This window comes from Rhinatrema bivittatum, chromosome 17, assembly GCF_901001135.1.
Source record: "Rhinatrema bivittatum chromosome 17, aRhiBiv1.1, whole genome shotgun sequence".
Lineage (NCBI taxonomy): Eukaryota > Metazoa > Chordata > Amphibia > Gymnophiona > Rhinatrematidae > Rhinatrema > Rhinatrema bivittatum.
The window spans coordinates 53,315,885-53,336,138 of NC_042631.1; the positions used below are offsets into that span (position 1 = coordinate 53,315,885).

A 20,254-nucleotide genomic window follows, 5' to 3' on the forward strand; every position below is an offset into this window, starting at 1 on the left:
AGTGTTTGTGGCTAATTTTCTTTGTTAGAAGGTGATAAACATCATTACATGGAACAGTAGTGTAACTGAATTCTGTATTCCACAACATTTGAAACTACTTTACCAACATCATATCCTAAGACTGTTGCCTTTTAGGAAGTCAATTAAATGCAGTAGCAATGCCATCATCATGGTTAATATTTTTATCTTACTTGGTGGGCAACAGATATAAAACACCACATTACAGAGAAGAAAAGAACTGTAGGTGAACATTTTTCTAAGAAAGGTCACTTCCTTAACCTCACAAATTAGTACTTAAAGGGAATTTCAGAACTAAACAAGAAAGCAAAACATTAAAAATTAAGATGATCAAACACTTTGAAACAAACACAAAAGGACTCAACTGGACAATGGCTCTCTCACCCACTACCATACATAAGCCTCTTGAACTATAAAGTTTTACAGTCAGTCACCTCTGTCAAAACCTCCCTGTCTCCCCAATCTGTGTGGCACATGGTGACAACCTATTTAAATCCAGTGTAACTACATCCCTGGCCTGTTAAAGGCAGCTTAGACTGAACATGACTCACAGAGATATTAAGTTAATCAAATAAGCAAGTTTGCTTACCGTCTATAGCAGGATGAATTAGCCATGCTGTCTGGGAGAGTGTCGCGATCCCGAGTAGGCGGAGTTTCCTCAGCTAATCACAGAGTTTTGATTCTGTGCGGTAGTTCCCGCGCGGTTCCCTCACCTCTTCAGTTTCTTTGTAGCCAAGCGAGAGGTAAGTTAGGAAGATATGTATGTCCCTTTTGTGACTGTCTAGGGAGGAGGGAAGGAACGCATAGCTAATTCATCCTGCTATCTACGGAAACACTGTTTATGGTAAGCAAACTTGCTTTTTCCCCCCCATTGATAGCAGGGCTGAATTAGCCATGCTGTCTGGGAGTCCCAAGCTCCCGGGTTGTGTCCATGCATGTATCTTTTTGGAGGTTTGGACAGCAACCCATGAATTTGTAGACAGTCTCATATCTTTTTGAGTGTTGATAAGACTGCTGTGCCTAGTGCTGCATCAGAGGTCGTTTGTTGTTGCAGGCAATAATGCGATGTGAATGTACGACCATGTTGCCGCTTTGCAGATATCAATCAAGGGAATTTTGTTTAAGTGGGCAACTGATGCTGCAGTGGTGCGAATTTGGTGCGCCTGAGGCTTAGTGAGTAGTTTAATGGAGCGTTTGTTGTAGCAAAAAAGTATGCATTGCGATAACCAACTGGCTATGGTCCTTTGGGTTAAAGGAAAGGAACAATTGAGAAGGCCCTGAAGTTGATTGAGTCCTTTTCTTATAGTACGCTAACGCTCTTTTGCAGTCCAATGTGTGCAAAAGCTTCTCATGCTTGTTATTATGAGGTTTTGGCATAAAAATAGGTAGAGTTATAGTTTGATTAAGATAGAAAAACGTTATCATCTTAGGGAGAAAGGTAGGGTGAGGATGGAGTGTCACTTTGTCATGGTAGAATTCTAGATAAGGAGAGTAGTCAACCAAGGCTTGAAGTTCGCTGTCCCTCCGTGCGGAAGTTATGGCGATGAGAAAGATGGTCTTCCATGTCATATATTTGATGTGGCTAGAGTCTAATGGTTCAAACGGAGGAAGCATTAGTTGTTACAGTACTACATTTAAGTCCCATGGGATTGGAGGTTTAGTCACCGGTGGGCGAAGCCGTATCATTCCAACATGAATCTGGAAATTAACGGATGATTAGAGATTGGAAGATTAAGAGGTTCATGAAAAGCTGCTATAGCACTGATATGAACTCGTACTGAAGTGGTGGCTAATCCTGCTTTGTAAAGTGTGTGCAGGTATTGTAGTAGTTGAGTGGCAGTGGATGAAAAGGGGTTTATGTTTTTTGGACTACACCAGTTCAAGTACTGCTGCCACTTTCCTGTGTAATTGCGTCTGGTTGACGGTTTTCTGGAAGCAATAAGAATATCCTCTAGTTGAGAAGATAAACCTAGGGGGTTTAGTATTTGCCATTCAGTCTCCACGCTGTGATATGACGAGATTGATTCATGGGGTGAAGTAAAGAGCCCCCCTTCTTGTGTCAGAAGATGTGGAAGATTTTGTAGCGGTATTGGTGGATGAATGGAAAGTCTCATGAGGTACGCATACCATGGCTGTCTCAGCCATGCCAGGGCAATTAGAATCATGTCTGACACATCCTGGATGCATTTCTGAATTATTCGAGATATGAGTGGAATGGGAGGGTAGGCATACATCAAGTCTGGTGTCCATGGAATGAGAAAAGCGTCGGGAGCAAGCCGGGGATAAATTGAGCAAAAGGTTTGGACTTGTCTGTTGGCTTCTGTAGCAAAGAGATCTATTGTGGGAAAGCCCCACTGTTTGAAGATGTTTTCTGCCACGTCTGAATTTAAGGTCCATTTGTGTGGATGAAAAATCTGACTGAGACGATCTGCTGTTACATTGTCCAGACCTGGAAGATAAGTCGCCTGAATTAATACTTGGGCTCTGATTGTCCAATGGAGAATTAGAGTTGCTTCTTGACATAAAGTCCAGGAACCGGACCCTCCTTCCTTGTTTATGTAAAACATGGCTACCTGGTTGTCTGTATATACCATGAGGCTTGATTCCCATATCTGAGCAGAGAGAACATTTGAAGTGCCATCCAAATGGCGCGCAATTCTAATAGATTGATTTGGTATGTAGATTCCTGAGGGGTCCACAGACCCTGAGTTTTCAGGTTGCCGAGATGGGCTCCCCAACCTTTGTTGGAGGCATCTGTGGTCAGAGTGATCTGATGAGGAGGTAAGCAGAATGGAGCTCCCGAGGAAAGGTTTTTGGGAAGGAGCCACCACCGAATATCCTCCTTCATTGCGTTCGTAATTTGAATCCTGCAGTCGAGTGGCTGTAGGAATTGAGACCACTGTCTTTAAACTCCATTGTAAGCGGTGCATGTGAAGTCTGGTGTGGGGAACCATGTAGATCGCCGCCGCCATATGACCCAGAAGTTGGAGAACCTGGCATGCTGATGCCTGGTTTTTGTAGAGAAGGCTGTGAGCCAATGATTGCAAGTTCTGCATCCTGTCTGGAAGGTACGCTCTCTTTTCCACCAAATTTATGAGCGCGCCTATGAACTGAAGTAGTTGAGTAGGTTGTAGGTGAGACTTCTCGAAGATGATAAGAAATCCCAACCTCTGAAGGCATTCTATCGTGCGTAACTTATGATCTTTCAGTGTAGGCTGATCCGACGCTACTATTAACCAGTCATCCAGATAAGGAAAAATTTGGATCGAGCCACCACCACTGCTAGACATTTGGTGAATACCCTTGGGGTTGAAGATAGGCCAAATGGGAGAACCTTGTATTGGTAATATATATTTTGAACTTGGAAACATAGGTAACGCCAAGAAGATGGGTGAATTGGTATATGGGAATATGCATCCTTCAGGTCGATGGAACATAGCCAATCGTTGGGCTGAATCAGCGGTAGGATAGTTTTGAGAGAAGTCATTTTGAATTTCTCTCTCTGTATGTGTTTGTTGAGTAGTCGTAAATCCAGAATGGGTCGTAGACCTCCTGACTTCTTTGGAATAAGGAAGTATTGGGAATAAAAACCTTGATGATGTTGATGAAGAAGGATGATCTGTATAGATTGTTAAAGTTGTAGGTTGTTCAATTCCGCTGTGAGGGATGTGGACTGGGATTGTTTCATCCTCTTCGGAGGAATATGAGGAAGAGAAGGAGTGGACTGAAAGTTTAGAGTGTGACCGTCTCTTATGAAGTTTAGTACCCACTGGTCTGAGGTGATGGATTCCCAAATGTGGAGAAAAAATTGAAGGCATCCTCCTATGAATACTGGTAGTGGTGGTGACTGTATTAATTTCAAAAAGACGAAGGTTGCTTTTGTTGAGGAGCCGGCGTTTGTTGTCTGGCACAACCCCTAGAAACAGGTTGAGCTGTGTTCCTGGGTGGGACATATGGTTGAGGCCTATACTGGGAATAGGGCCTATTGTATGGTCTCGTGTAATACCGACGACGGTAAGGATAAAAACAATGTTGAGATTTGTGAGACTCTGCAGGTGATGTAAGGAAAAGTACAACTGCACTTTGTTCCTTCAAATGGGAGACTGTCTCCAAATTTATCTCCAAAGAGATTGTCTCCTGTGCATGGAATATCGGCGAGTTTCTCATGGACATCAGGACGAATTGCACTGGCTCTGAGCTAAGCGATATATGTCTGGCCGCTATAGCCGAAGCGGATGCTCTTGCCGATGACTCGAATGACTCATAAATGGACCGTGGTAAATGTCTGAGACCCTCTTCAATATCCAAGAAAGATTGTGGAAGTGTGTTGTCTTCTGATAGACAGAGTGGACGTAGCTTTTGGAGTGATTCAAAGAGCTACTGTGTAGTGTAGAATTGAAGATGCTGTATTCTGTTTGTGAGCATGGAGGAGTGGTACACCTTCTTCCCAAAGTCATCCAGACATTTATTCTCTCGGCCAGGTGGTGTATTCAAATGTAGCTTAGTACGCTTAGCTTTGGATAAGGCCGATTCAACTACAACAGATTGATGGGGGAGTTGGGCAGACAAACTGTTGAATTATGCATCTTATACTTAATATCAATTTTTCTGGAAGTAGCGGTTGTTGAGAATGGAGTTTTCCAGATTTTGAACAGAACATTTTCTAACACGGAATGTGGGAGTAGAGCAGTGGGCTCGGGAGGAGATTCTAATATCTTTAGGATCCCTAGCATCAGGTACTCTTCCGGTTTCTACCTGGAGAAGACTGCCTCCTTTGTCAATGAATTTTGCATAAGTCAAGTCTTCCGGAGGAGAATAAGGCTCAGGTAGACCTTCCGGAGGATCAGATGGCATTCACGTTGAAGAGTTCAAAGAGTGAACTGATTCCGGAGAACCTGGGCTAAGTGGTTGAATTGGTGTATGCTCCGTGTCCAGCTCCAAGGGTTCAACATATAAAGGTGAAGCAGGTGAACCGTGAGGGGAGTCCTGTGGGAGTATTTGTTGAGCTTGTTCCAGTTCTTGGAAAAAAGAGCTCAGGATGTCTGAGATTTTAGTCACAGTAGATGCCGCAAGGGTGCCCTGTGGAGGAATGTGTAATCTTTGCTTTGGGGCTTTTGTTGGAATTGCCGCTAGCAAAATGTCCTCAGGTGATGTTCCTTTTTGTTGGTCCTGAGGAGGAATAATTGGAGACAGGCGAATGCGTTTTGATAACGGGATCTGTAACAGGCCGATACAGTAAAGCGCGGCCGCAGTTACCCCGTTTCTAACCCGCTGTGTACTCACAATTTCGCCGCATAAGTCTAACCCGCGATTCACTATCTGTTTTTACCGATCCTTACCGCTTCTTTAACTCGACGCGTATCCCTTTCTGCCCACGGCATGTATATGTATATAAACGATCCGATTAGCTATTCCCTCCCATACAGTAAAGTGCGCCCCGACTATCGCCTTTTTAACCTGCTATCTTGCTGCGTCTTTAACCTAATTTACTGCCTACCCTGACCCTTGCGTTAGTGTGAATTTAGCCGCCCAGTCCCAAACCAAACCAACCCAACCCAAGCAGAGAGAGACGAAATTTCAGTCCCAAACTTTCCCCCAGCCCCCGCTCACCTGCCCTGGCCACGCAAGCCCCCAGCAGCAGCAGTAGAAGGGCGGCGAGAGAGAGCGGCTTCAGCAGCCCCGCCGGCGAAGATGAATACGTGCACGCCTGTAGGTCCAATATGGGCGCGCAAGGCAGCGAAGGTGCATGCGCACACGCCGTGACCGGCTGGACATCGGAGGTCACGGCGGGTGTACATGCGCCTTCACTGCCTTGCGCGCCCATATTGGACCTACAGGCGTGCACGTATTCACTTTCGCCGGCGGGGCTGCTGAAGCCGCTCTCTCTCGCCGCCCTTCTACTTCTACTGCTGGGGGCTTGCATGGCCACGGCCAGGTCAGGTGAGCGGGGGCTGGGGAAAAGTTTGGGACTGTGAAATTTCGTCTCTCTCTGCTTGGGCTTGGATTGGGTTGGTTTGGTTTGGGACTGGGCGGCTAAGTGCGAGAAGCATTTTTTTTTCATTGGATTGGGTTGGTTTGGTTTGGGACTGGGCGGCTAAGTGCGAGAAGCATTTTTTTTTCTGTGGATTGGGTTGGTTTGGGACTGGGCGGCTATGTGCGAGAAGCATTTTTTTTTTCTGTGGATTGGGTTGGTTTGGGACTGGGCGCCTTTTGGTGGTAGAATCAGATAATTACATTCTTGTGAATACAGACAATGCAATGGAATGTATGGGATCATGCTGAGCCTTAAATACCAAGGTTAAAGCTTTAAATTGAATATGCTGAGCAACCAGTGAACCACACTAACGCAAGCGTCAGGATAGGCGGTAAATTAGTAGGTTAAAGACGCGGCAAGATAGCAGGCTAAAAAGGCGATAGTCGGGGCGCACTTTACTGTATGGGAGGGAATAGCTAATCGGATCGTTTACATACATATACATGCCGCGGGCGGAAAGGGATACGCGTCGAGTTAAAGAAGCGGTAAGGATCGGTAAAAACAGTTGGTGAATCGCGGGTTAGACTTACGCGGCGAAATTGTGAGTAGACAGCGGGTTAGAAACCGGGTAACTGCGGCCGCGCTTTACTGTATCGGCCTGTGTATAGGCCCGTAAGGAAGGAGAGTGTCTCTTAGCTCTAGATACGGATGAGAGACTGGCCAAAGAACTTTGGGTGGAGTCTGACCTAAGGATGGAGAATGAGGCGCAGATAAATTTTCAACATCCATGTCCGAGCTTATACTGAAGATTCTTTGTGAATCTCGAGAGTGTTCTCTTTCCTGTATTCTCTTTTGTCATGTGCTTCGATGAACGTGCATGGTGTTATTTAGGATGATGTTTGCCCGATACATTGTGGTCTGGTGACTCCACCTGCATCCTTTTTGCACCATGCACTTTAGGTGTGTTGGGCAATGGTCTGTGCACCGTAGATGTGCTGTGTGGTTGGCCGTGCGCCGTAAGGCGTGTCGAGGATGCGTCGTGTCGATCCATGCAATTTGAATGCGCCGTGCATCGTTCGTACGTCACCGGTTTTTGTTGCGTCGTGCTTCCTTTTTAACGACGCTGAAGGCGAAGATTTAGACAACGCATTCCCCAGTTCCTTTGGTCGGAGTACCACTGCCGGATCCACGGCTTTACTGAGTGGCCTTGAGGGTGTGTGAGACCCTGGCCTGGTAATGGAGACGGCTCTTCCTAATTCGGCTGGTCCCAAAGAGGACGCCCACTTTGACTGGGCCTTACCAGATTTCTCCGGCCCCGGCGAGGAATGAACAGAGGATGGCGGGGCCGAAGTCCCATCCGTAGCCTTTCCATTCTTGCAGCCCACTGCCGCTGGGCTCGCGGAGACATTCTCCCGCAGTCCCGACATGACTTTTGGTCGTGGTATGGGCCTAAGCAGATGTAGCAATAATTATGTCCATCTGTGATGGCCATAGTTTTGCCACACTGGCAATATTTGAACCCAGAAGGCTTCAGAGCCATCTGGGAAGAAAAAGAAATCTTGAAAAACGCAAAAAAATTTGAAGAAAATTCCTGTCAGGAAAAAATAGCTAGAGGAAAAAAACCCCGCGTGCCAATGGCTCGTGGAAAAAAAGAAATTGAAGAGGTGAAGGAACCGCGCGGGAACACTACCGCGCAGACACACAGAGTCAAAACTCTGATTAGCTGAGGAAACGCCGCCTACACGGGATCGCGACACTCTCCCAGACAGCATGGCTAATTCAGCCCTGCTATCGACGGGAAAATAAAAGGTATCTAAAACTTGTTACAGTACTGGAACTAATTTTCTAATATTTTTCATTGTTTTACATTCATCATATTACATAGCTATTAGCAAGTATTTTGCAATAGTAATGGGCAGATAGCAATAATATTTTAAAACCATTTCACATTCTAAGAAAGTATTCCAAAAGAAGTTCTCTCAGTTTTTCCATAATATCCCATGTTTCTACATTTGGATGGAGGAGAAGGGAGGAAAAAGAAACCCAATCACCTCCCTATTGAGCCTTCACATCTCTATAATTCTCTCATACAGCCAGTGACCCATCGCATATTCATCAGTGCACCCTTTCCCCAATGCTCCACATGACATTTATTATTAATCATTTGATATTCCATCTTTGCCCTAAGGTAGGCCCAAGATGGATTACATACAGGTCTATCCAGTACCGAGCGGTAGGAAGAGCTGCATTAGTGCCCGGCGCACCCGCGATTGCCGCACACACAGTGCAGCTCACCTACCGCTCGATCCTGAACAATAATTTTATGCAAATGTAAACCGCGTCTAAGAAGGATCCGTGAAGCGTTAGGCCCGCGCAACCCATTTTACTGGATAGAGCGCCTATACAGTATCCTGGGTGCGCGGGCCTAACGCTTCACGCCACGCTGGTATCTGTCATTTCAAATGTCATTTGAAATGACAGATACCAGGAAGTCGGGACTGCCAGTCCCCCCTCCCCTCCTCCCGAAGCAGGGCGCGAAAAGCAGCCTTGCTCCGGGAGGAGGGGAGAAGGGACTGGCAGTACGAAGCGGCGAAGCGACTTACTTTTTGCACCCCCTCCGGACATCGGACGACCTCTCCTGCCTCCAGCTGCTCGCGAAGATGGACGCCCATCGGACGCCCATGCAGCCCCGATCGGACCTCTCCTGCCTCCCGCTGCACGACTTACTTTTTTGGCAGCCGTCCGGCCATCGGGAAGAACGTATCGTGGCTCCCCTGCCTCCCGGGGAAGATGGATGCCAGCACGGCCCCTGTGCATGCAATTGGCCGCTCAAGACGTGACGTCACGACGTTTGGCGTCACGGCATGTGATGTCACGTCTTGAGCGGCCAATTGCATGCAGAGGGGCCGCTTTCCCCCGTGCTGGCATCCATCTTCCCCAGGAGGCAGGGGAGCCACGATACGTTCTTCCCGATGGCCGGACGGCTGCCAAAAAAGTAAGTCGCGCAGCAGGAGGCAGGAGAGGTCCGAGGTGTAGTGGAGAGGTGATTTTTTTCTTCTTTTTAAATAAATGAAACCTCTTAGATTTGTGATGGATGAATCTGCCCTTTGGATAAGAGGCAGGCCTTTTAATGTAATATGGCTGGCACTCTCCTCTCTTATTTCTCATGGGGATGCTGTAGTGACTTTGTTAACTTTAAAGCATCCATCTGAACGTAAAACTTCAGAAACCTGAATTGCATTTGTTGTCCTTTTCTATGACTTCCAGGTCATTGCTATCAGTTTATTGGCTACAATCCTTTTAAGCTCAGTTACATTTACTGCAAAGCAAGGATCGGGGCTGCAAAAAGTAAGTTGCTTCGCCGCTTCACACTTACTTTTTGCAGGCGTCCATCTTCGCGAGCAGCTGGAGGCAGGAGAGGTCGTCCGATGTCCGGAGGGGGGTGCAAAAAGTAAGTCGCTTCGCCGCTTCACACTGTCAGTGTCTCTTCTTCCCTCCTCCTGAAGCAGGGCGCAAAAAGCAGCCTTGCTCCGGGAGGAGGGAAGAAGAGACACTGACAGTGTGAAGCAACGAAGCGACTTACTTTTTGCTTTTACGTTTTTTTCGCTTCGGGAGGAGGGGAGAGGACTGGGGCTGCCCCGGAGACCGGCACCCATGATCGCGGCCGGGGCAGGTGAGCGGGGGCTGGGGGAAAGCTTGCCGCCTACCCTTACCCCTGCCTCTACCGCAGGGGTAAGGGTAGGCGGTAAGTTAGCAGGTTAAACGCGCGACAAAACGGCAGGGAAAGATAGCGATAGTCGGGGCGCGGGTTACGGGATGCTAGGGAATAGCTAATTCGCTCGTTTGCATGCAATATAGATGCCGCGTGCGGAAGGGGTTGGCCGGGGATTTTAGGACGCGGTAGGAGTAGGTTAAAGGGGATTCTGGATCTCAGGAAGGGATAACGCAGCCGGAAAGTGAGTAGAACGCGGCTTAGGAGCAGGGTAAACGTGGCCGCACTTTACAGGATAGACCTGATAGTTATAAAGCATTGACTACATAAGTAATACATGCAGATGTGAAGTTGATTGCAAGTAAATAGATAAGAGGTGGGGTACATTAGGTGAGGGTAAGATACTGAGACACTATAGGACATTATCTGGCATCTCCTCCAATGCCTTGAAACTTCAACATGCTGCTGCAAACATTTCTGCTGCATATTATTTATAGTCTGAATTAAATCACTATTATTTTCAATGCTGTTTACAGAACTCAGTATTTTATTGAGCACCTTTTTATTGCCAAATTGAAAGATTTACTATTTTAAATTTTTATACACTTTCTGTAAAAGCTGCCTTTACTCATCTGCTGCTATTCTAATGTACCTAAGGGTGAATTGCACATTCAAAAAGGCAGGTAACAACTGAAAACTAAAGAAGGTAGACACACTAAGTATAAATTGCATGTATTTAGTTTAAGGAGTAAGTTAAATACCAGTTGGATAGATGTAATCCTGGAATGCCCCTTCTGGAAGAGGCGGCAAGGAAGAATTCAGTAAATTAATTCATAAGGGCATGGGATAAACACCGCAGATCTTTACAGGCTAGAGGTTGGAATTGAAGAAAAAAAAAAAAAAAAGAGTGCATGGGGTAACCTGTATGGAGTCACAATTACTAACCCTTAACAGAAGGTATGAGGATTACTACCCTTAATCAGTTAGCCTTGATGCTTTTGAAGAAACTGCAACATTGATCTCCGCTTTGGCAGGAGCAAAAAAAGGGATTCAGGTAACAGCCAATGCTGGACTTCGTTTATGGTCCAGGGTACTGATATACAACCTTTAGGGAAAGATTACAGGACTGCTTCTTCAGCAAAGCCCAAAAGAAAAGCGCATTCAAGCAGCAGTCTCTGAATTATAAAGAAGGCTTGCTCACCCCGTAAAAAAGTTGCTACCAGTAATTTTGTTATGAGTTTGATTTCAAATATTACTACCCTTAACATAAGACTTGTGGGTAACCTGCACAGAGCAGCAGTTACTAAGCTTAACAGAAACATGGAGGTAACCTGCATGGAGAAGCAGTTTACCATCATTAAGAGAACCATAGGGGTAACTTGCAATAAGCAGCAATTACTACCATAAGAAACTTGTTAGGCAGGCTGGATGGACCATTTGGTCTTCTTCTACTGTCATTATGTTAGTCCAGAAAAAAGGCAGACAATGTAGGTTTCATAGTCAGAGAGTCATTGCCATCCCACATCCTCCTCCACAAACCCACCACAGGGGAGTCGGAAAATTTAAAAAAAAAAAATGCCCAAAAAAGCACCACAGAAAAAAATTCTTTATAGCTTTATTTTTAATTTTTTTTTTTTAAGTTTTTATTTTGACATTTTTCACTCCCCCTCTTCTGCAGTCCACAGCAAGGGTCCCTGAATCCTGAGAGACAACACTGCTGCCCGGAACTGACCTCAGCAGTGATTTCTCTGCCTAGGCCTGACAGTAGGCGCCAGCATTAAATTTTAAACACATACAAAAGAAGCAGTGCATGAAAATCTCTCATGTATATTCATTGTGTAAATCCTGAAAACCAGGCCTGTGGTTTTCAGGATTTCAGGACTAGAGTTGGCCACCATTTCTTAAGCAACCTAGCACCCAGATTTTTACTAACTCTGCCCCCATCAGCACTTCTTAGCATGTCTCCATCACTCTACTGGTGCCACACCTCACAAATTCATCACTGTCTCCACAAGCTGAGAAGTACACCTCTATTGCACATCACAGGTTGTCAGTGTAAACTTAGCTACTTTCAATTTCTGTAACTCATCATAAAATCTTCATCTATTTTTTAAGTACCCAAATATTTATATTATTTCTGTTCTCCACCTTCCTAAACATTTTTTTTTCATACTTGCATACAAGAGGAGGAATAGCCTAGTGGTTAGAGCAGTGGGGAGAGGAGGAATAGCCTAGTGTTTAGAGCAGTGGACTATGAACCAGGAGACCAGGGTTCGAGTCCAGCTGTTGCTCCTTGTGACCTTGGGCAAGTCACTTTACTCTCCATTGCCTCAGGTACAAAAACTTAGATTGTAAGCCCTCTGGGGATAGAGAAATACCAACAGTACCTGAATGTAAACTGGTGTGATATCTCAATTGAGATCGAATGTTGGTATATAAAAAAATAATAAATAAATAAATTAAATACAAGCAAAGACCATCTCTAACACAGCAAATACATGCTGGTCAAGTCTGCAACTTTATATTTGTTTACCAAAAAAAAAGCCAAAACACCTGCTAAAATCATTATTGTCCACATATATAAAAACTATAAACAGCATAAACACGCACATCACTATACTGGATAACAGACAGAAATGAACAAAAATATAAAAAAACATTGCTTTCCAGCCACAGAAAGAAAATCGAATCCAACACAGTAAGAAGAGCAAAGGAAGCAACAAGCAACACACTCCAACCCAATTCACTTACAGGCCGATACAGTAAGGGTGCGTAAGAAAAAGTGCGGCAGTGCCGGGCGCCCGCTCATTTGCCGCGCGCACAGTTCGGATCACATACTGCTCGATACAGTATTTAAATGGCATGCAAATGCAAGCCACGTCCAAAGCGCGTCCATGAAGCGCAATCCATTTTACCGTATAGAGCGCTATACAGCGCCTATACAGTATCCTGGGTGCGCTGGTACCTGTCATTTCAAATGACAGGTTCCAGGAAGTGGATGGTTCTCCTACGCTCGGGCATCTGGGATTGCCAGTCCTCTCTCCCCCCCTCCCGAAGCAAGGCACAGGGCGAAAATCGACTCGACATGTTATTAAAGCAAATAGAAATTGTAACAAAAGTAAACTTACTGCATGCTTCCAGCAGCCCCAGTCCTCTCTCCCCTCCTCCCGAGGCACCCACCGCGGCTCCCCTGCCTCCCGGTGGCAGCCGGCGGCGAAAGCGGCTTCCAGCAGCCCCGCCGGCGAAGGTGCATGAACGCACGTCCAATTTGGGCGCTCAAGCAGCGAAGGCGCATGAGCGCACACCGTGACCTGAGCGCCCGGATGGACGTCCGAGGTCACGGCGAGCGCTCATCGCCTTCGCTGCTTGAGCGCCCAGATTGGACGTGCGTTCATGCACCTTCACCGGCAGGGCTGCTGGAAGCCACTTTCTCCGCCGGCTGCCACCGGGAGGCAGGGGAGCCGCGGTGGGTGCCTCAGGAGGAGGGGAGAGAGGACTGGGGCTGCTGGAAGCATGCAGTAAGTTTACTTTTGTTACAATTTCTATTTGCTTTAATAACATGTCGAGTCGATTTCTGCCCTGCGCCTTGCTTCAGGAGGGGGGGAGAGAGGACTGGCAATCCCCGATGCCCGAGCATAGGAGAAACAGGCCACACCATGTTACTCGCTTGCTTCAACCCACCCACTTATTTGACCGGAGCCTGCCTATTGCTGTCACATCCCTCTAATGCCAGGGTCAGGGTAGGTGGTAAATTAGCGGGTTAAAGACGCAGCAAAACAGTTGGTTAAAAAGGCGATAATCGGGCCACACGTTACAGTATGGGAGGGAATAGCTAATCCGATCGTTCACATATCATATACATGCCGCGGGCGGAAAGGGATACGCGTCGATTTAAAGAAGCGGTAAAGATTGGTAAAAACGGATAGTGAATCGCGGGTTAGACTTACGCGGCCAAATTGTGGGTAGAAAGCGGGTTAGAAACAGGGTAACCGCGGCCACACTTTACTGTATCAGCCTGATAGAGAGGAGGCTGTGAACTCTGCTTCTGTCAGAAGCTCTTGCAGTGCCCTAAATCTACAACCTTACAGTACACAGAAGCCACAACAAAATAGTTGGCTACGTTCATTAGCACAGTGAGTGATGAGGACGACGAGAAGAATGCTTCCAGCCTGATATATAAGACAATGTTCAATCTAACAATGAGTATTATCACTGTTAGCAATAGGAAATCACAACCCCAACCAGCCTGCTAGTCCCAGAGCCACTTTCGACACAGAACCTCTACTCTTGCTCTAGAAACTGAATGCACGAAACGAGACTTTTTCTGTTTGGTAGTTTTAAGATTTCTGACTGTTCATAACTGTGTTCCAGTACTCCACTTTTATGTGGTTGGAATGATCAATCTGACTATATCTACTAAGAACTATAATGAATTTGGACGGTACACACATGGGTCAATAATTCGTGGCAGAAACTGAGCCGTAGCCACCTGCCCTGGCACTCACTGAATTCAGGAAAAGTGCTTCAGATAGAGAGTGCCCGACTAACTTCCCTCTCCTTCCACGGTCCCTTACTGCCCCCTGGTGGTCAAAGGCCAGCGTCGCCCCTCACCCCTCCCTGTTCCTCAGCAGCACCTCGGCCACTTTCCTCATTTCACTGTTCTGTCACAGGGATATTGCCCTTTCCCACCGCTCCCCTTCAACAGACTTCTATACCAAAACAGCAACCAGCACCTACCCCGGGGAAGATGCTCAGCTAACTCTGCTCTCAAACAAGGAAATTATAACAGAGTGCCCACAAGCACCGAGACATCTTCCTCATCCCCCCCCCCCTTTAAAGACAGGAACGCCAGCAATCTTCCCTAACATAGACAGCACGCTCATTGCCCCCGGACATCAAGCCTCTCCCCCGTCTCAGACAGTAACGCTCTGCCCCAGTCTCCAGAGCGGCTGAATACGGACAGAGGCCTACGCCTTGGCCGCTACCGCTCTTCTTCCCGGCCCTCTCCCAATATCCCCGCCGCGCTCGGACCTGCGCCTCCGGTGTCCAGAGGTTTACCTGCCCCCAGCACACTCACCGGCAGCACCTCCACGAAACCCACAAAAAACATCCCGATCCAAGATGGCGGCGGTGCGAGTCCGAGCGAGAAGCCGCAGCGCTGACCAGATCCCTCCGCCAGTACGACAATCCCTCCGCCAGCGCCTGCACAAAGTCCCTCTGCCCACGGTGTCCGGCGTTCACACGAGCACGTAGCGACCCGCCCACGGGCTACCGACCGCCACCGGCTTCTGTTCAGACGCGTACACCTAGCCACCGCGATCCTCCATGCGCGGGTTGTCACAGACCAGCGGACGGGTCTCGATAAGTAGTCCTTCCGCCGTAAAGTGTCCCTTTAAACTCTGGAACCGCCCCCTCCTCCAACACAGTGACGGAAAGGAAAAGACGGACGAACGAACAAACGGACGGACGGACTGACTGCCACCGATAGACACTATTAAAGAGACAGACTGATTGCCACAACAGCAATCCATAGCCATATACAGTAGCAGAGGGAGGGAGGGAGACATAGAGCTTCTAAACACTCAAATACTACAGCCAGGGGTCTTAGTAAGAAATAACTTTTCCCCATTCTGTGCCTATGGACAAAGCCTTAATTGAATAGGGCCAATGAGAGCAAAAGAAGCTGCTAGGATACTATGTACATGCATTCACAGGGTGGCTCAAGGCTGTCAGGGATGAGATGGTGCCCTGCAGGTCAAATCACTGAGATGTCCAAGGGGAGGGGGAGGGCAGAAATCAAGACACTCAGAGAAGTAGTAAATAGATTATCAATGATAGTTCTAGGAAGCTGGCAATGGTGCCAGCTGCCCAGCTTCTGCCCTAGCTTCTGCTCCCTGAGAAAGTGGAAGATGGGTGCCAGGCAAGATTTAAGATTTTGGTGCTCATAGGCCAAAGGGTGGGAGTGGTCCCCAGAAATTAAATAGTAGCAAAGGGGAATCCCAGGTTTGGGATGCTTTCAGAATTTGGTACCTTTGGCACTTTGCTATGCCAAAATCTGGCCATGGATGGGAGACTGGTAGGCATGTGTGCGCACACCACTGTGGTACCAACCAGAAAACTTTGCAAAAAGATACTGCCTCTGCACTCAGGCAGGCCAATCTGCACGAGTGGATTATGCACCTCTACCAGCAGATGGAGACAAAGTAAACCAGATGTCAAGTACATATAGCCATGCCTCGACATCAGCCCACCAGTATTCTCCGTCTCCAGCAGATGGGGATTGCTTCTATTAAAAAAAAAATGGAAACATAAAATAACAAGAAAGGAGAAGCTTGGAAGTACTGCTTGAACTCCTGAGGTGATACCAGTTGATCCCTCCCTCAGTTGAGCATCTTGAGTCCAGCCTAGCCAGGCATGGACTTAAAAAAAAAAAAGTGATTGGAGGAGGAGGAAGGCTCAGTGGTGTTGGCTTTCACCCTCTCTCATAGCTAGAGACCCATTTCTGCTCTCAGCAAGGAAGGGCTGAGCTTGGGTACAGGAACGTTTTTAAAAAATGAAGAAAGAGAGTTTTATTTCCCCTATTCCTTTCCTTACTGGGTCTTCTTTCCTCGGCATTGGTGATCAGTGTCTTTTCCTTGCTTCCCTCTCACTTCTCTGGTGAGTTTAGTGAAGTTTGGGTGGGGTGCCGGCTTAGCTGGTGGAGCAGCCTTTGGCTAGGCCCCACTTTCAGGCTTGGTTTCTCCAGCCCTGTGGTAGGCCACAGCAGTGTTGTTTTTCCCACGCACTTACATGTGCGCCTTCTCGTCGCACGGCGGAATAGTGCATGTACTTCTGCGGCCTTCCGGTGAGCACATATTTATGCTGTACCAATTCACTTAAAATGGGGAAGTAGTGCACCTTTTAAAATTTATAGTATTTAAACACGTTTTAAAAAATGTCTAAAAATGGACTTATGATTTTAAGTGTACCCCTGCTATTTATCGACAGAGCATAAGTCATGTTCTAAAAGATATGAACTAAGGGGTTATATGATGATCCCATAAAACTATTTAAAAAAAAAGTTATCAATATAAGCTGATAATGTTGTGGTCACAGACGGCTGCAACCGCTCTGCCTTACCTCTTTTTCTCCCCTTTCTCTGTCTTTGGGCAAGATGGCTGCCTCCGGTGCTGAGGGCCTCCGCGTCTCCAGACTAGTATGGGCGACCCCATCCGCCATGCTCGCTCCTGTGGCCTCCTAGGGTACGAGCGCTCACATCTCCTACGCTCAAATACACGTCATGGCGGGAACCTCGGGGGGCGGCCCCACCGCATGACGTCAGTACCTCCGGGTATCTCTGGCCTCCGCCTCTGCTACCACATTGAGTTAGCAAAGACTTCACTTCGCTACTCTGCCTGCTCTAAGCTGCACGCTTAGACGCCACTTTCTCGCTAAGGGCCTCACTCCTGCAAGAAGCTCTAGACATCCGCCCCTTGGGGGTCTTTCGCTTCCAGCTTCCCTTCGGGGCTTCTCAACTAACTAAGACAACCGCTCCTCGGGAGTCTCTCTCTACTTTCAGGATATTGGACTTTGGGTATTCGCTCCTCGAGTAAATCCTGCACCACGGACCTTCGGTCCCACCATTCTACCACCAGGAAGGCGCCTTCATTCAGTGAGTACCTCTACGATCAGACGCTCCAACTCCACCCACCAGCCGCGGCGTTCCCAGCACTGCGGGCTCCCACCTATCGTGAACATCTGGGTGAGACTTTACTTCTGAGCCTGTTGAACGTTCTGGCACTTCGTGAATCAGTGCCTTACCTTCCTGCTTTCACCATCTATCTACAAGCAGTACAATAAAGACTATCCATTCTGTGTCAGCCTATCGCAGTGGTTCCCCACGGGGCTCCTCCCCATGGGCGGAGTCATCTCCATTGCGACCAAGGGTCCACAATGCCACAAACACAACAGATAAAGTTGGCAAATACGTTTGTTCTCTCACATTAGTACCTTATTTTTGGGCACAGCTCAGTGTAGGAAGTATGGTGCCAATGACAAAGAAATCTAAGCGCCTTGCGATCTGTCTGCTTGCCATATAAGGGCAATACAGCCAGGGATTTCTAAGAACATAAGAAAATGCCATACTGGGTCAGACCAAGGGTCCATCAAGCCCAACATCCTGTTTCCAACAGTGGCCAATCCAGGCCATAAGAACCTGGCAAGTACCCAAAAACTAAGTCTATTCCATGTTACCATTGCTAATGGCAGTGGCTATTCTCTAAATGAACTTAATAGCAGGTAATGGACTTCTCCTCTAAGAACTTATCCAATCCTTTTTTAAACACCGCTATACTAACTGCACTAACCACATCCTCTGTTAGCACTGTCTGGATTCTCAGAGTGATTTGCCTGCTACTGAGTTTGCCGATGCCAGTCCATCCCCTCGGACAGAGGGGAGAGGGGCTGAAGGAGATAATGGAGGTATCTCCTTCTTCTTCCTTTCCAATGACAGAGACATCTTTGAGGGGGTCGGTTGTGGACCTGGGTGGAATTTTTGGGTCTATGGGGCCTGGTGTGGACCTGGGTGGAATTTTTGCCGTGGCTACAGACTTTTCTGCAGGGTCATTCAATGGAGCCGGCAATACCTTCTAAATCAGGTTCGCGTGCTCGAGATTCCCACTTGTCAGCTACCATGTGCAAGCGCTGCAGTGAAGCAGCCCCTAGTGATGTTCAGGAGGATGTGAATGAGGATACATCAGATGACTAACAGGGATTTCGTTTTCTCTCCTCTGGAAGAAGGGGAAATTTCCCCAGATTTAGAGCCACATAAGACTCTGCTCCATTTCTTTCATAGAGATGAGATGCCAAGTCTGCTATCTTAGACTCTGAAGATGCCTGGTGTGACTGGGGATGATTCTACGGGTGTGCAAAAGAAGGACCCCATATTGGACATCCTACGCAAAGCATCATGTTTCTTTCCCCTCCTGGAAGCAATTCAAGAGTTAACTGACCTGGAATGGAGCGCTCCAGAGGAAAACTTTAAAGGGCACACTTTAGCGGGTCTGTACCCCTTGGATCCGAAGGCAAAGGAATAGTTACACTTCCCAAAGATGGATATGCTAGTGTGTTCTGTTACCAAGTGGACCACCATTCCAATGGAAGGAGGCGGCACTTCTAAAGGATATTCAAGATAGGAGAATTGAGGTTATCCTTAAGCAGGCCTTTGAGGCCATGACGATGAATTTGCAAATTGCTTATTGTTCCCTGGTGGCTCGGGCTAGCCTGCATCTCTTTCAGGAGGCTGAGGGAGTGGGGATGGCCGGCAGAAAGGAAATAAAACCGCGAACCGCCTTCTTGGCTAATGCAGGCTGTGACCTTGTTCAAACTGCCACCAGAGGGGTGGCTTCTGTGATAGCGGCTAAGTGTAAGCTGTGGCTGCAAAATTGGTTGGCGGACACAATTTCCAAATCAATCTCACCAGGTTATCATTTAAGGGTTCTCTTTTATTCGGCAGTGAGTTGGAGAAGATGGCAAATATATGGGGGAGAGTCCCAGGTATCTCGATTGCCAGAGGATAAAAAGCCAGCCTCACGACCTTTTGGGACAAGAAGTCAGTCTAGTGTAAGGGCCCTCCACCACTGCTCCGCCAACCTGCTGCTCCTCCCGGACCCAAGACGCTTCTCACTTGAGTCACACCGCCTTCTCCACGCTGTCCTGCAGTCCACCAGGCTGCCCAGGGCTTGGCTCAGCCCCGCCGCCCCCTATCTGGGCTTGAGGTTTCTCTCAATGAGAGCACAAGGCCTAGCCCCGTCACTCCCAAGCAGTACAAAACAAAGTTTGAAAGAAAAACAGTTTATATTGCAGTTCCACAGTGCTGTTCCTTTATCCTCTCATGCTCAGCGAACAGCTTCCCAAACAATGTCCTCCAGCACTGTGTTCACTCTAACCAGCCACTACCGCTCCCACTTGGGGGAAAACACAACACTCCCCTTCTCCCCTCCTGTTGTGCAATGGTTAGGGCCTTCCCATGCCAAACAGCTAGTGTTAAACTAGTCCTCCTCCAGTATAAACTCAAAACATTCTTTTAAACAAACTTTCCTCTACCATCCCCCATTAGGGTTATTCATTCTGTGTCCATCCAGTAGCTGGAGGACTGCTGCATCAGAGAGCCCATCTCCATCTCCTCCTCCTCCTTCTGTTCTGAGGGGCTATATTTATCTGGCCACTGCCACCATGCTGGCACGTCTTCCTCTTCTAATTCCATGGATTCAGCTGTGTCAGAATCATTACCTCTCAATTCTGACACCTGTTTCAGCTCCTGCTCAGCCCACGGGTCAGGTGGTGGCTCTAGAAACCTGGGAGTTGTAGTTCTCCCTGCCTTTCGTATCACCCTCTGCTGTTTGTCTCTGGTACAGCTTGGTTTTTTCTTACTACACCCAGGCTTTTCTCGCCCCTGGCTGGGTTGTGCTGCATCACACTAGAGATTACAGGCATTTTCGTCCTTATAGGGGAGCAATCTCTCAAAGGTCTCATCCCTTTGGTAGAGCTCAGTCCTTTTGGCCCAGAAAGCC

The 20,254-nt window shown here is 47.5% G+C and overlaps 1 long non-coding RNA gene across 1 annotated transcript in view; it reads right to left on the reverse strand.

Annotated features, from left to right (window-relative positions):
- The window catches only part of LOC115079455, a 67,855-nt gene extending 52,795 nt beyond the window's left edge, over nt 1–15,060 (reverse strand). The window contains exon 1 of the long non-coding RNA XR_003853293.1: nt 14,782–15,060. This is a non-coding gene — a long non-coding RNA (uncharacterized LOC115079455). The remainder of the gene's footprint in view (nt 1–14,781) is intronic.
- Between the last annotated feature and the right edge of the window lie 5,194 nt (nt 15,061–20,254).